Raw genomic sequence first — 17621 nt, forward strand, 5'->3', positions numbered from 1 at the left:
CAAACCTTAGTCTTCAGGGCGACTGGCAAATTACTCCTTACATAGAACTTGGCTCCCCCTCATAATTATCAACTTACTTAAGAACGGGCTTATAAAATAGTTTTACTCTATCATATTTTCATATCAAGTAAGCTATAAGCATTGCCTTGTTATCTCCACATAAGCTGAATTAGATTCTGACTTGTTGATTGTAATTAATATCCCATGATATCATTTTATAAATAAGTTAAGTATTGATGTTACATAAATTGCAGACTCTCCTCTACTTACGAACTTTCAGAGATACGTACAACGCTGATCGTAAATTAAAACAGAACTTTATCATAATTTGCTTAATGTATCTATTGTACTTAGGTTTTATACATAATTCGTTTTAATAAAATGTTCTACAAAATCCAGTACGGTACTATAGTAGATTCACATCACCCGTGCATCTAATGCCTAGGCCAGTCCCTCACGACGCTCCTGATTGGGTGTTCAGAAGCCAATCACAGGGATGAAAGCTCAGTCTCTCGAGAGTTCCCATAGGCAGGACGTATATTCTTGAAAGACGTTTTCCTCGGGAGGTGCAACATACATCCTGCCTATGTGAATTCTCTCTCGAGAGAGTTTCCAGCCCTGTAATTGGCTTATCAACAGCCAATCAGGAGCGTCGTAAAGGACGGGCCTAAACATCAAATGCGCGGTTGATGTAAATCTACTATAGTACCATTCCTGTGAGGACCCATTACTCACAAATATGCAGGTGGTGCACATCCCCCGGTACGGCGTAAGAAACTATGGGACTAAGATCTCTGAACCGCTGGAAGTTGACTCGGAAACAGACGGTGAACTGAGTCATCTCGGGCACCTCCCCCTTGTAGTACAGATAAGACTCCGTCGTGGGGATCCCGTCGCCCTGGAACGCTGCGAAGACGAACGTCTCTGTTTCTGGAAGGGACAGAAAACCAGAAATGTAAGGAATTGAAATGATTAAAAGTTTAGTCCTAGCAATGGGGGATCTGTGAGGTGGTTCGGCGCTGAAAGGGAAACTACTGAGAGTAGAGAGGTTTGAAAGGCGTAACAGGAAGAAAACCTCGCAGTTGCACTGTACAACAATTGTTAGGAGAGGGTTGAAGAAAGATAATACGATCGGAGGTACAGTAAAAAGAGATGAAAGGGGTTGCTCTGGACAGTATTTCCTTGTGTATTATGCCTGCAAGATCTTTCCAAATTCCACCGGACAAGAGGTATCAGTTTCATGAGGAACTAGGACGTCATTATCTTAACAATGAGACATTAACCGATCTTGATTATATACAAATTTTGAGGCCTTTTTAATCTTTTTAATCTTATGTTGAGACATTGCCAATGTATTCCAAATATTTCAGATATTCCTTGATAAGAGATTGCATCAAAACACATTTCCAGAGAGAGGAAAAAAACGAAAATCACAAAGGATGGTGTAAAAATATGGAAAATACCATAGATTACTATGAAAATATGAAAATTTTCTATATTCATATCGAATTCTCCGATAAAACTTTAATAAACAAGAGTTTTCTCAAAAGCTTTCCATTTATTCCAAAGAAATTACGACTGATCGTATTTTGCAAAGTAAATGAAAACATATGGGTTAAAGGACTACTGGATCGGTAGACGAGCGCGAAAACCACTCGTCCAACGAGGAACGAAGAAGGTTGAATAACTATAAAATTTCTTATGTGGACATTATCCCAAAAACTGGCACTACTGACTGCATTTCACTGACCATTAGTAGTTGAAGTGGCGTCGCTTTCAAGACTGGTGGTCTGAGTGAGAGATGGTTTCAAGACGATGAATGCTGAGAGCAAATAAAGTCCAAGTTCCATCACGCGTGAAAAAGATGGCATCCTTCAACAGCAAGTTGGTTCGAAATACTGGAGACACTTTGCACATGGACGCTGCTGTTACCTGTGGGATAAATGTTCGTTTCATTCCTTCTCGTGATACTTTCACTTGATACTTGGATCCAGAGAAAGATACAATTGAGTGACTGTTTGAATTTCGTAGCTAGAGTAGATAGATAGAATATAAGATTTAGACCAAAGGCAAAGGGATGGAACCTTTGCAGTCACTGAGCTCTGAAGCGGAAATTGAGAGTAAAAAGGGTTTGAAAGGCGTGACAGGAGGAAAACCTCAAAGCAGTTGCGCCATGAATCAACTGTTAGAAGAGGGTGGAAAGTAAGATGGAAGAAAGAAAATATGAGCAGAGGTACTGGGGTAGCTAAAGTAGCAATAGGTCTAATGTAAGCTACGCCCCCTGTCCACCCGCCTGTGGTGTTTGCGTATGGTAATACTGCGTCCGGGGCTTTAGATAGTCACATTCAACAATAATAACAATATCCTATTTCGAATATTAACGGTGTAATTCACATACAGTAAATAATTAAAACACTTTTCAGTTGCAGATGTACACCCAGATATAATTTTATTTACCTAAAACTTACACATAGCGTAACTATTTAAAGCCCGGGACGCAGTGTTACCATGTGAAAACACCACAGGCGGATGGAAAAAGCAGAGTATGGTACAACGTCAATAAGGTGAGAGTGAAGGCACTCGTCGCTAAGTGAAAACTCAACATCAGGTAGAAAAATAAGCAGCAGGGATCTCAATGGCGGAACAGAAACGGTGGCTATGGGGGGGGTGAAAGAAAGAAAAAAAAAAAAAAAAGGGAAAAACAGGAAATTTACTGGAACATTTGGGAGGAATATTGTTGTACAAACAGCAACTTAAAGAAAATAGTGTCACTTCCAAAGTTTACTTATCTTCCTGCAGGTATTGTTGTAAGCACAAACCGAGAACATGTATTAAAGAGAGTATTTCATTGATATATATATATATATATATATATATATATATATTATATATATATATATATATATATATAGATAGAGAGAGAGAGAGAGAGAGAGAGAGAGAGAGAGAGAGAGAGAGAGAGAGAGAGAGAGATAATATTCATGACAGTGACTGTAACCAAACAAATAATTATATATAGAAGAAAAACTAATAGATGAATTTTAAGTACTGAGAAATGTTTCATCCCTATAGCACTTCTTACAACAGTTTCTTCCGCTCTCCAGAAACAAGAAGTATTAAACAACACGGTCAAATACTCCTACAATTCCACCATCCACGGGAGAGGCACTCGCTAGTCGCTAGACTCGCAACTCTATTTCACAGAAACGGAGCCGAGGAGCACCCAACACCGAGTCTACTGGAGCACTGAAAGTGACCCCGTTTCGTCTCCTAACTTTTGGGTGTGTCCTTCGTTATATCGCAGCACCGAGAGACAAAATGGCGTGATGAAATAGATTAATAATTTATTCAAAAGGTTTCTGTTTTTTCTTCTTTTTTTTTGGTGTGAATAATAGCGAACGCGTTTTTCTCTCCAAGTTCTGCAGCTCTTGTAGATTTAGATTGTTGATAATGTCGTTTAACATTGTTTTTGTTATTCCTCTCTCTTCTCTCTCTCTCTCTTCTCTCCCTCTCTCTCTGTGATACACACACATACACACTCACACATACACAAGCACAAGCACACGCACATAAGCACAAGGACACGAACATATGAAATTACATGACAAACTCTGTTGTCCAGCTAAACTTTGCTCCTGGCTGAAGACATAATGACGAGGTTTCATGGCTCCTTTTAACAATGTACGGCAGCATTTGCGAGCCTGAACTGACATGGAAAATAACCCAACCTAACTGATCAAAAATATACATTATTATTATTAAGACGAACCCTAATCGTATGGAAGAAGCCCACCATATATTGAGGCCCATTAACTTGGAATTCAAGCTTCCAAAGAATATGGAGTTCATTTGAAAGAGTTAATAGAAGACACTGGGAAATACAGAAAGAGTCTTAGACCACTTATTAAAAAAGAAAGGTAAATCAACAAGCAAACATATCTTCAGTAGTGACGAATTCAACTTACCACAGAGTATTCAGTAACACACACACACATGTACACACACACACACACACACACACACACACACATATATATATATATATATATATATATATATATATTACATATATATATACATATATATATATATATATATATATATATATATATATATATATATATATATATATTAACCATTCACCAATAATGATCTACGTATGTTTATGAATTAGCGACCTCACGAGACCTAGAAATGGCATCATGGCTTTCAAAGCATAAACCTACTTTGAATGTGTTAAAATGTGTAACAGTATAAATTAAGGTTGCCTGTCCAAAATGGTAAGTGCAGTATATGCACTTGGTTCAAATCATTATATCATTATGCTACCATTAGCGTCATTACGCGTGTTTGCTGTTGTTGCTATTGTTGACATTTGCTTTACTGTAATTAAATAAAGATTAAGTACAGCATAGACTGACTCCACCAGGCCTCTGGAAACTACGTCAGTCACAGTCACATTTTGTCACGCGACCAGGGAGGGTGTGTCAATTAGGCTGATGAGAAGTGATCCGTTTGGTACTTTTAACAGTAGTTCTCCATGTAAGGAATACATACAGTTTAGGCCTAAGATCAGCGCTGGGATAAAATTAAAAAAAAAGAGGTGTTTAGTGCTGGATAGGAAAGAGAGAGAGCAGAAAGGTTTGAAAGGCGTAACAGGAGGAAAACCTCGCAGCTGCACTTTGAAACAATTGTTGGGAGAGGATGGAGACCAAGATGAAAGAAAGGGAATATGAACGGAGGTAATAGGAATGAAAGGTGTTGCAGTTAGGTTGCAGTGCACTGATGGTAACATGTAGTACTAATCATGTTCAGTTTTCCATGTAAGCACATTTAGTGCTGCTGGAATGGACAACAAGAACGACTTGAATTTTGTACCCTGTATTCATCCGACTATAACTGGTCATAGCAGAGGTTTGAGTGACTGGGGAGGGTGGGGGGGGCCGGGGGGGGGGGGGGGTGGCAGGGGTGGAGGTATTACTTGGCGATCTGTGATCCATCAAAAGATTGTATCATAATTGAAAGTGGGACGACCTACTTCACACCCCAGTGGGATCCAACTACACATCAGAGAACAAGAACACCGTAGGAGAGAAGCGCCATCAGTGTACCTCGTGCGGTGCACTGTATACATAGGCATTGCTTAAGGTTCTTTGCAACGTCCCTTCGGTCCCTAGCTGCAACCACTTTCATTCCTTTTACTGTAACTCCATTCAAATTCTCCTTCTTCCATCTTACTGTCCACCTTCCCTTAACAACTGTTTCATACAGCAACTGCTTTGAGGTTTTCTTCCTGTTACACCTTCCGAACCTTTTTACTGTCAATTTCCGCTTCAGATATTTGACTCTTGTCTTTACCAGTTACAAAGTTCATTTCTGGAGATCATCATGATAAACAAGATGTGACACACAGATAAGTTCAACCCTGCCAGCAATATTCGAGAAAAGGCGTATAATCAAATTCTAGATACAATCAGCTCTCGTGTTAATGAACCTACAATTTATATGTTGTACCATCACGATACAGACCTGTAGTAACAACGACATGAACATTAATTTTTTTTCTTTTTTACCGATTCCCATTTTCCTGTAAAGATCAGCGTAGACACTAGGAATTGGAGTATAAGATTTAGGCCAAGAGCTAGGACCTATGAGGTCATTCAGCGCTGAAAATAACGATGACGCAATTGTTAAGAGAAAGTGAAAAGTAAGATGGAAGAAAGAGAGAGGAGCTTCAGTATAAGAAATGAAAGGAGCCTACACTGACGACACTTAGCCCTACTCCCACTCCACCGGGGGCTTATGTGCATATTCCTTGTAAGGGCGATGAAAATCTATTGACTTCCTCTCTTCTTTTGCTGTTCAACTTCGACTATTTTCGCTTACTCGGGAAGTAAGTATGTAGACTACTTTGTTATTGTTGTTGTTGTTGCTGTTGTTCTTTTGGGGGTAGGAAAACCTTAAAAGGTGTTTCATGTTGAGTTAACAACTTAACCCTTAATGGAGGGACAGCTTCTCAGGAGTAGTAATAACAGGTTTGGGTTGGTGGACGGATTGATCCTGTAGCGAAGCGATATTAAATATACAGGAATTTTACAAATGGATATTTATCATTTATTTATTAGAATGAAAATGTACAAAATAATGTGCATGTTAAACAGTAAGCTGGAGGTCGGATTACGCCTTGTTTGAGAAAGGGGTAGAGGTAATTACAATGAATTTAAAAGTAGATGGTCAGTGACGTCTGATGCTTATATTGGGCAATTTAGAGAATTTTTATATCAATCATCTAGTAACTAGGACGGTGTGTATGCAATCTTTTCACACTTTATATTTGAGCAATCATCCATGGTGAAAATTATGCCCAAAATCTTTTTTTAAAAAATACAATTATGTCATTCTGCGTTATAATCTCTGGTAACTAAAACCTTACATATTTCAGGCTGAAATTGCATTTCCAAATCATTTCCACATTCCTACTCTATTCATAGAAGGGAGCACTGTAACAATGATAATTCTATAGTGACAAGCACCAGTCAGTCACTCAGTTCGTAAACCATATATAATCTTCCCTTTTCTTTGTGAGTTTTCTTATTTCCCCTCCTTCAGTGCATTCCTGCATTTGTTTTTGGATAGAATCAGAATAGAATATAGAATTTAGGCTGAAGGCTAAGTGCTGGGACATATGAGGTCATTCAGCGTTAAAACAGAAATTGACACTAAAAAGGTTTGAAAGGTGTAACAGGAGGAAAACCTTGCAGTTGCACTATGATCAAGTGTTAGGATAGGGTGTACAGCAAGATGAAGAAAGAATATGAAAGGAGGTACAGTAAAAGGAACAAAAGTGGCTGTATCTAGGAGCCGAAAGTATACTGCAAAGAACCTTAAGTAATGCCTACAGTGAACTGCATGAGGTCCACTGATGGCATTAACTCCCTATAGATTCCTACATTTGTTGTTAGATAGAATCAGAATAGAATATAAAATTTAGGCCAAGTGCTGGGACCTATGAGGTCATTCAGCGTTAAAACGGAAATTGATACTAAAAAGGTTTGAAAGGTGTAACAAGAGGAAAACCTTACAGTTGCACTTGGAAGCAATTGCTTGGAGAGAATGGAATGTGAGATGGAAGAAAGAGAATATTAACAGAGGTACAGTAAAAGGAATGAAAGGAGTTGCTGCTAGGGGTCGAAAGGATGCTGCGGTGCACTGATGGCAGGTACGTACCGTCCCATGGTGTCATAGACAGGTTTAAAAAGTGGTGCCCACCAAAGCAGAGTAACACTCCTGGAGGCTATTTTCAAGGCAAAGCATGGGTGATCTAGGCATCTCCTGGCAATTTAATGAGATGCATTGGATGGTCTTAAATGGTAATAAAGGTTTAAACATTGTTAAGTCCTTTTGTACAAACTAGCTCAAGTTTTTGCATCATATATGCAACAAGGGTAACTACAATGTTCCACTGAACTCGTAACTTTTTACGTTGCATGGAACCACTGGTTATCCAGCAATATGACCAACGGCTTTACATGACTTCCGAACCACGTCGAGAATGAATATCTATCACCAGAAATATACATCTCTAACCCCTCAATGATATGCCCGAGAATCGAACTCGCAGCCACAGAGGTGGCACGCCAACACCATACCGAACACGCCAATGAGTCGCTGAACTCTTAACATGACAGACGAAATGCTCCATCTCAAAACCCATACAAAAAGTATTGTCAGTACCCTTTGGGATTCATCTGTTAGAGGCAATTACTGACCATTTCAAGGCCTGCGGTGCAGAGGTTTTCTTAAATATCTTTTTAAATACCAACTGTATCTTCTTGAAATTTTGTCCCAACATGTTTTAGACCTTCCGCTAATGTATGGCAATATAACTAAGTATCTAAAATTATTAATAATGGCACTTTACTGTTGAACATTTTCAATTTTCTTTGCATTTGACTGAGACTTTCGGACACCGTTAACAAAATATGAATGAAAGTGTACCGTACTACGATTATGACGTATAGTGTTTTACATTTTTAAATTACTTTATGGATTATTGTTTTATGTATCCAAATTAGTTTATGCAATAAAGTTTATTTGCGTTTCATTATTTTGGGAGATTATTATGACCTCTTGGTTTATTTAGAGTATATATATACTGGAAAATATACCCGCTGAAAATTAGAGAGGCAATAGTTACAAGCTGTTCAGGTGTGTTTATATTGTCGTCCTGCTTGAGCAGACATTTGAAGTCACCCATAGCTGCAAAGTATACGTCCATACAACTATTTCTGCTATGGCAATCATGTTGCAGCATTCTCCTCGTGGATGTCGCAGTGCATTTGCATTAAGGCTTTCCACTGCCTATAATACATAGAAGGTAGACAACAGGCTAAGGATTTCTCTGAACAGGTAAGTAACAATCTCTTTAAGTGTTTCCTTTACAGTGTGAATTTATGCAACTCTCTTATCGAGCGGTAGAGTAACTGTTTTGGAAGTCTGCACTTACTCTTGTTTTTCCTCATTCCTATAACCCTTCTGCCTTCAGGAGACAGCTCTATCACTCTCTTAATTAAATGGTTAGTTCCCTCAGTCATTCCCTTTTCACAGCCATGGACAAATGAAAGCCTGGAGTTTATCCCAATGGTTTTCAATATTTATTGAAGAAATCAATATGATTTTATAAAAACTGCTCTATTATTTTATGGATTTATGATATAGTGAATTACAGTTTTATAAATTACTACATTTTAAAAGTGATTTTGAAGTAAAATTTTAATCTTGCTGAAGATAATTTTATTTCTTATAGAAGTATACTTTTATTTGTATTGTTTATATTTTAGCTTGCTAAGAGTTTTAATATTCTTGTACTGTTATGAAAATTCATTTTTTCATATGTAAAATTTCCAGAGTTTTAATTAGTTCTATATTATAGCTATACATAACCTTGTCTAAAATAATCTGTCTATATGTTTGTATAATGTTGTAAATTTTTATGAAATAACTAATTTGTACTACGATGTTGTAACATTTTTAATGAAATGTAAATTTGTAATAGCATATGTAAATATTGGAATTATTATTATTATTAATTATTATTATTATCAGTATTCTTTCTTTTTATATATAATAATTATTATTCTCTCTCTCTCTCTCTCTCTCTATCCCCCTATATATATATATATATATATATATATATATATATATATATATTATATATATATACATATATATATTAAATATCAAATATATCTATATATATATATATATATATATATATATATAGCATCGGAAGATGACTGAATAATTGTAATTTGTTCATAAAATGGACATTTATTACATACCGAGAAGGGATTTTTATTGTTAAAACCGGTATTCAGACAGTTTTAGCTCGCTCCATAGGTTTATATTTCACTGATAAACATATATACCTGCCTTTCTTTATTTATGTTACTCCATTTTATATTGAATTAATTAATTCTAACTGTACTGCTTTATATTTCTATAAGCTTGCTGAGTATTTTGAAAACTAAAACAAAACATTCGTGAATTCGTCACGAAGGCTGTTGATTACCAATGTCACCCAGATAGAGAAACAGAAAGTAAACCCAAAATTTTCGAGGTTTTTTGGACATCGATGGCGACATCTCAGTTTTCCGTAATGACAATTCGATTCCAGCTATTCGATTTCCCTCACTTGAATTTTGGCTTATTGATAATGTGAGCGTAAATATTGCCTGATCTGCTACTGCTTCTTTTAACGACCGGTTCCCTTCTTTTATATAAACAACTTCACGCAAAAACTGAAATCGAACAGATTCCTGAAAGTTCTCTGTATAGATCTATTGTTAAATATATTTACCCGTATGTAACTGTGGATTTGTTTCTCCATTCATAATCATTATTTTTAACGAGCTTGGAAATTAGAGCCCAATAAATCGAACTAGCTGGATCCTCCTTGCCCCATTCCCCGTGATCGTCAAAGGCTTTCAGAGGAGGGTCTGTCTATGTTGTTTTAATTAAAAAGAGTCCAGTTATCCACATCAGGTGTCACGTGGTACCACCTTCAGCACCTCACTACACTTACGATGAACGTTCTGCTATAGACCCCCACCACAAATATGTTGTTCAAGAACCTCAGAATTTTGGAAAGTTAATTTTTAAAAACGTACACAAGTCTAATTTGAAGAATGACACTATGGGCTTCCAGCTCCGAAGGACTTTCCAGTCTGTAAACTATTTTTGAAAACTGCAAAATTTCAGATTCTGTGACGACAACACTCCTTCCTTCGAAGGACATTTTCACGCTAGACAATGGTTCACGAAGCATACAAAGCCTTACAGCACCAATAATATCCCCTAAGAATGTTGGAAAAACTAACCTGAAATGCCTTCTCCATTACTAAAGTCCTTTCCTTTATCTCGTGAGCATTTGTGTGCAAAAACGTCCACTGACCACTCCTGTTCGTGTTTAGAACTACACTGAGTCTGAGCCTTCCAAAGGGAGGACAGGAGGAATTCCTTGGACCAATCAGAAGCCTATACCATAACCATGTTTCTAACGCCTCCTTTCATTGGCTGAAATCTTTGGGTTTTGGCAAAGTCTCTTCATAAACGACTTCACATTCGCTGGTGAGACGTAAACTCATTTTCAGGAATTTCTATAAAGATTATTTTCACCTCCTGTATTAAGTAAAATAAATGTTATGAACAGTTAAATGACTGGATATAGACAAGATATAAATAAAATGAATGGGAATGCTCCTCAAAATTCCATATAATAATGATTAAGATATGTTAATATTCAGCTTTTTAAATATAAAATTAAAATGGGTCAGAAAATCTTGATTTACTTCAGAAGATCCACCAAAAGGTACGTCCACACGGTCGAACAATGTCCGACGGACAAATAATGTTACCATATCATAGGCGAGGCAGGATGACGTCGTAGGCGTTGAAACAATGGACGTCGATCTGGTAACAAACAGCGGTACCAGATGAGGTTGTAAACCACTGTTTTTACTCTGCTCACAAGGCAAAGACCGGCAAACAATTGTTAAATGGTAACAATGGTTGTCCTTGTTCGACCGTGTGACCGCACCTAAAGAGACTGTGTCTGCTGGGGGTCTGATGGGGGTGGGGGTATGCCTGGGGCTTTATAAATTGTATATCCTATCATATATATCAAATTAACACAAATACGCATTGATGCATAACTGTAGGGTGAAAAGTTAGGATGAAAGCCCGAGTCCTGAAACAGCTAAATGTGACGAACTTCTGTCGTTTTCTAGCACCAGATTTAATACATTTTAATCTACCTATTTGTTAATTTATGTCAATTTACCAATCTTACTAGTAACTGATCATCGCTTTCTGTATTTCCCCTTTTATTACCTTTTGTACTTCTTTCGAACGAACTCCTCGATATTCTTTGACTTCTAAAACAATTTGAAATCAAAGGCTTTACGTTTCATGTTAATCACAACTTCAGGACAAATTCGAGAGAGAGAGAGAGAGAGAGAGAGAGAGAGAGAGAGAGAGAGAGAGAGAGAGAGAGAGAGAGAGAGAGAGAGAGAGAGAATCCTTCAAATTTCATGTTCCTCGTAACTTCGGGACAAATTCGTGCTTATGGAACATACACGAGAGAGAGAGAGAGAGAGAGAGAGAGAGAGAGAGAGAGAGAGAGAGAGAGAGAGAGAGAGAGAGAGAGAGAGAGAGAGAGAGAGAGAGAGAGAGAGAGAGAGAGCTATTTTTTCTTAGTTCCCAAATATCCCAAAATACCATTTTCTATGAAGGCAATTTTTCTACTTTAATAGAAAATGTAGAAAAAAGTTTGATGGCTAACTATAGTAATCCCGTCTGCCTGGCGCCTAAAGATAAAGATATTTATATATGACGAAAAGCGTTACTAGTACTATTAATACTAAATAAAGGGCACTACGTGTTATTAATACCGAATACAAGATATCGTTTTATCAAGTAATGCTTTCTCAAGATAATGTACGTTCGTAAAGACATCTATTGAGTGCTGTGAGAATCCCTGGATGACGTTGGTTGTTTGAAGACTAAACTATCTTATCTTGTTTTAGCAAGACCACGTATAAATCATGCATCGATATATATGATTACTACTAAGGAATTTCTGTGTATCTAAAACTTGACAAGGGCACTTTTGAAGAACGTTGAAAGTTTTCAACAAGGGGACAAATTTCCTCCTTCTGGTAGTAAACAATGTCTGCTCCTCCTTGTCCAGAGAGGAGGCAGGATTTCAAATATTCATGGAGGCTTTAACATGCAATTAAGGGCAAAGGACGAACTACCGTTAAAAGAGAATGAATGCATTAAAGACTTTTATCGATTCCCATAAGGATTACGTTGTCATTTTGGATCCAAAAATGAGCAAGGCTTCTCTAAGTCTCAAAAGTTGGGATTCGCAGTAAACTTTGCGAATCCTTTAAATTCTAATCGAAATTGTCCTTTTGGAGATACTACATTCAAGAGGAATAATTGTTTCTGGTTTAAAGTTTCCTCAATGAGGAATTCCGTGGGAGAGGTTTTCCTCGAGACAATTTCCCTCAAAAATGGAGCAGATATTTATGAACAGTCCCAGGCAATCCAAGTCTCTTCTAGTCTTCATTTAAAAAGGATAATTTGCATCAACCTCAATAATAGCACTGGCACACAGTTTCAGGAAGTATATACTGTAATATGGCTTTCCACAAATTCAAGCAATGTTCACGAAGACCAACTAGACCAGTGACAAACTAGTGATAAAATGAATGTTAGAACAAATTAGTGCTGAAAATTTAGCCTACTATGAAATTCAGGGACTCTGTAACACGGTTTTTTTTTATTTTGCTCCTTATCAAACCATCGGATGTAGCTGAAAGTTGACATATGTATATTTTACAACTACACACAAATTTTGTCAGCATTATCAATAACCTAAACCCGATAGTTTTAATTATAGAGTAAAAATGATCTAGCCGACGCCATGGCCAATGATTGCGAGCCAAGAGTCGAAAAGCATTCATTACGTAAGCAAGGTAAACATCGTTTTACGAAATGTTGCCCCACTCATCCACCAGACAGAAACCCATTCACCTTATTCCATCGGCTCTGAAACCCATAGTAGTCAAGAATGGTTAACAGGATTTGGAATTGTCCCCGTGGTTGCAAAACTGCATTTGTCTTACGACTTGCAACTTTATACAGTCAAGAGAAAGCCCGTGGCCATACTTACTATAGCCTGAATAGGTAATTATTCAGTTTCTAGTTTAAATCCAATGTTTATGGTCTGATTTGTATTTAGCGTAACGTGATTATAATACTTGTACTGTCATTCAGGATTTTGAACATTTCCATTAACTATTCACTATGCCACCAAGAGAGAGAGAGAAAGAGAGATTATATGTAAACAGTCTTTATATAACTATTTTTGTTAAAATAAGATTTTTATCCAAAGTAAATACAAGCTTATATGTGCTAAAATCTCCAGCAGACCAACGGATCATCCGATATAATTTTTTCTTCTTCTTCTTTAGTCTGTACGACCATGTTGGATATAAAGACTTTATGAATGGCGGAACGATACATAGGTGTGGGTGGGGTATCTGCGCTAGCGTAATAATACTACTGTAGCAGTAGTGCCGCAAAATTAGTAATAGCAGCAATATACATGAATTAAACGTTTAGGCCAACTGCTGGGATCCCTGAGGATCATTTAGCACTTTTTACAACTACTCGAGAAATGAGTTTTTATAGCCAGAAGTTAGGTTTTCTAATACAACAATGTCCATGATAGCCTTCATTGTTATCCTGAATTATAACGAGGCCAAAGTGGATGGAGCCTCATGAAGTCATCATTCTGACGATAATTATTGGTGAAGGTTTAAAGCCAAAATACAGTACCGTCTATTTTTTTTTTTTTTTTTAGTAAATAGGTAGATAGCCGATAAATAAAAATTTGCTTGACATTGGATACAGCAGTTATCAAATCAAGCTTGTCTACTATGGCTTTGAAAATTACCAACTATTCCCTACATCTTGTCAATCTGATTGTGACCTATAAAGCAGATTATAATTTCTTACGACACTTATTTTGGAAGTTAGACAATAATCGAAGTGTTTTTGTATTTATTAACATATTTTGTTGGTTTTTTTCATTATGACAATTATCAGTAGAGAGGATTCAGAGTTCATAAAGGTGTACTGCTTTGCTTGTATTTAAATTTTTTTCATTGTTGCCAGAGGTATAGCCTTCGTTACGTATAGCCAATCATCCATCGAGAAAGAGGGAAGAAATGCTGTCATAAGTTACGTAACGAGGTGCGTTCGAAACCTTATCTCTGAGTAAGTTGGCCCGTCTTCAAAAAAAGTCACTTTTACATTATAAGTACCAAATTTATTCAACCTACGTAATGCAGAATACAGTCAAAATTTGTGTGTAGATATAATGTGTATTCTGAATAAGCGTTATATCTATGAAATGCATAGATAAAAAGTTATTGCCAAAAAACCGTGTTACAGAAGCCCTGAATCTCATAGTAGTATATTAGCATATCTATTTTCCCTAGCTCTTATTTCCATCATCTTTCATACATTACTGTAGTTCTCACCTAAAAGTGAAATGGGTTGCCTGTGTCACCCGTAAGTTAGGGTACTATTAACTAGCTCTCATCCGAGCATCAAATGTTAACAGTTAATGCCTAGCATCAAATGTTAGCATCAAATGTTAACAGTTAATAACCTTAACAGTAGTTTTAAAATACTTATACACACTTCAGGTATTATCTATATCAATCAGTTTCGTATAGGCTTAGATATTTTGACTTGCAGCGTTTTGACAGACCTTTGTTTTTCCTTTATACAGTCCCTTTGGAACTATCTGGAACTATCTAGAATATTGATATTTAAACTAGGTAGTCTTAATTTCTCCTCTCTCCTCAACTCACGTTTGATAGGTTAGTTTTAGATATTTTTTTTTTCACACCCAATTAATAAAACAACACTTTTTATTAGATGATCAGGCAATGAAATAAGCGATATTAAAATAAAACTACTAATCGAATGGTTAGAAAGTATTTAGTTATTAATTTATAAAAATCTTCACAGAAAGTAAATACAATAGTGATATAAACTAGAAGATTTGTAACAATCTTCCGTCAAAACCAGAAAATAGTACATATCTGCATACTCATTAAATTAAAATTTTACTATGGAGAATTTTAAGTTTGAAGCAGTATTTTGCACGCCAGATTTCTTTGACAAATTCTAGTTTTCAAAGTACATGAATTTAAAAACCCTTAGTAAATACACAATACACTTACAGGGTGAATTGGGACTTTCCATTTTATTATCAAAGAAATTGTATGAAAATTATTGATAAAATCTTAATTAAGTTTTGTCTTTAACTCTCCATATACTACTACTCTAAGGCGGCCACGTGGTCACCAGACAAAACAAATTAGAGGAATTTTGCCTATAAGCAAGTCGTCAACGCCATCTATTGGCCACCTAAGAAAATCAGAAAATCTACTGATGCATTTCTAAGATGGCGTAAAAGAGAGCTACATTATCTTTATTACAGTCTTTCCTCATAAGTTAACATGTTAATTGTATTTAGATAACTAAATACAACATGCATTAGGAAAAAACTAATTCAAAATAAGGCAAAATTACACGAGAATTATCACTCATAGCGAAAATACGTGGCATATCATACATAGACGATATGAAGATCCAGGCAAACCTACACCGTATTTTGTACAGAAATACTGCAGTTCTGAGTATAATATAAAAGAATAAAATGTTATGCACTTACAATTCATATTTCTGAACTAACTACAGACTACTTGAAGTAGCAAACTACTTTTAATTCATCGGTCTTAAAAGCATAATATAGATTGGCAGTTCCGACCATCCAGGTATACCAACAAAATTAAATTTAACACTATTTTGAACGGGATTGCTGCACTTCTGAGCGTAAAACAACGTTATTAAGGTTTATTTATAACATATTCAGGTTTCTAACCTAACTGGAGTTTACTTGAAATAAAAAACGATCATTAATACGTCAACTTTAAATGCTGTATAGGTTGGCAATTCCCAAAACCCATCTGTCACTGCTCTTAGACATAAAGGTCTCGCCGTGTTTTATTCTGAACAAATACATGCAGAAAATACACATAGTTTATATTACTTTTTTAGAGGGTTGCTGGTGGGGGGAAGGGGGATGGTAGGAATCCTACAAAAAATAAACATATCAGTAGGAGAACTAACGTATAAATACGTACACAAAATCCTGCAAGATTAACAAACCATATTATTGATGTTGAAGATATAAATCCTAAAATTCATCATAAACAGATGATTGACTCTGTGCTAGAATATTTAAGTAATGAACTTGTACTGCATGAATTGCCTATGTCCGTTAGTCACATAATTTCCTTAATTAAGTTATGTATTTGTGATTGCAGATTTATTTTTAATGGGGAATATTACCAACAAATATTCGGTATGGCCATGGGTAACCCTTTATCACCTCTCTTTTCAAACTTATATATGGAATTTTTTGAGAGACAACACCTCCCGAATATCACACTTATCCCCTTAAAATGGTACCGATATGTCGATGATATCTTAGTAGTCTTACGTGGTGGTATCGATGTAAATGATTTACTGTCTAAATTGAATAATTTAGTGCCATCCATAAAATTCACTGTTGAAATTGAAAATAACAATGTCATCCCTTTCCTAGATGTATTAATACATAGAGAATCTTTCCAATGCAAATTCAGTATTTATAGAAAACCCACAAATAATTTAACATATGTACATTTTTATTCTGTGGCCTAGTACCATCTTAATATTAAAATTTCTATTTTTTCTTCTATGTTCCTATGCGCTTTGCGTATCACGAGTCCACAATATCTGGACCAAGAAATAGAATACATAAAAAAGATAGGAAACGATCTCTGCTACCCACCTCATTTAATTGATTTTTGTTATCAAAAAGCTCACAAAAAGTTTTATAATGTTGCTATTAATGAAAAAGAAATGCCTAAAAATGTACTTAGCTTACCTTATTTTCGTGGATTTGAAACCATAAAATCAATATTTAAATCGTTTAATGTTAATGTAGTGTCTCTATAACAATACCATTAAAGATATGCTAATTAAGAATAGTCCCGTAACAAATAACAACATCATTTACGAAATTCCTTGTAAGGATTGCCCATCGTTTTACGTTGGTCAGTCTAGTAAAAATTTATGTGTTCGGATTAAGCAGCATATGTATACAGTTAGAACAGCCCAGACTTCAAATGCACTGTTTATCCATCTGAGTGAAAAATCTCATTGTATTAATTGGGGTGATACCTCGGTAATTGCTAGATATAATGATTTTGTTTCAAGAAATTTACTGGAATCTGCAATACAAATCACTAATAAAAACAACCTAAATCTTAGTCTGGGAATGTACCATTTAGACCCATACATTTGTAAGATGTTATGAAGGACCTCAAAATAAATGAACAACTAATAAATTAGTCCCACATGTATATAGTTATTATTTCTCTCTCTCTTCTCATCTCTCTCTCTCTCTCTCTCTCTCTCTTGTTCGA

General features: G+C 36.0%; 1 long non-coding RNA gene across 1 annotated transcript; it reads right to left on the bottom strand.

The window, feature by feature from the left end:
* Window positions 1-740: 740 nt before the first annotated feature.
* Window positions 741-10663, bottom strand: LOC135202002 (uncharacterized). Its single transcript, XR_010311634.1, has 3 exons — window positions 10380-10663; window positions 1751-1932; window positions 741-930 (listed from the first exon to the last, which is right to left on the bottom strand). It is a non-coding gene; the product is annotated as an uncharacterized LOC135202002 (long non-coding RNA).
* Window positions 10664-17621: the final 6958 nt, after the last annotated feature.

This window comes from Macrobrachium nipponense, chromosome 30 (genome assembly GCF_015104395.2).
Source record: "Macrobrachium nipponense isolate FS-2020 chromosome 30, ASM1510439v2, whole genome shotgun sequence".
In the NCBI taxonomy this organism is placed as follows: Eukaryota; Metazoa; Arthropoda; class Malacostraca; order Decapoda; family Palaemonidae; genus Macrobrachium; species Macrobrachium nipponense.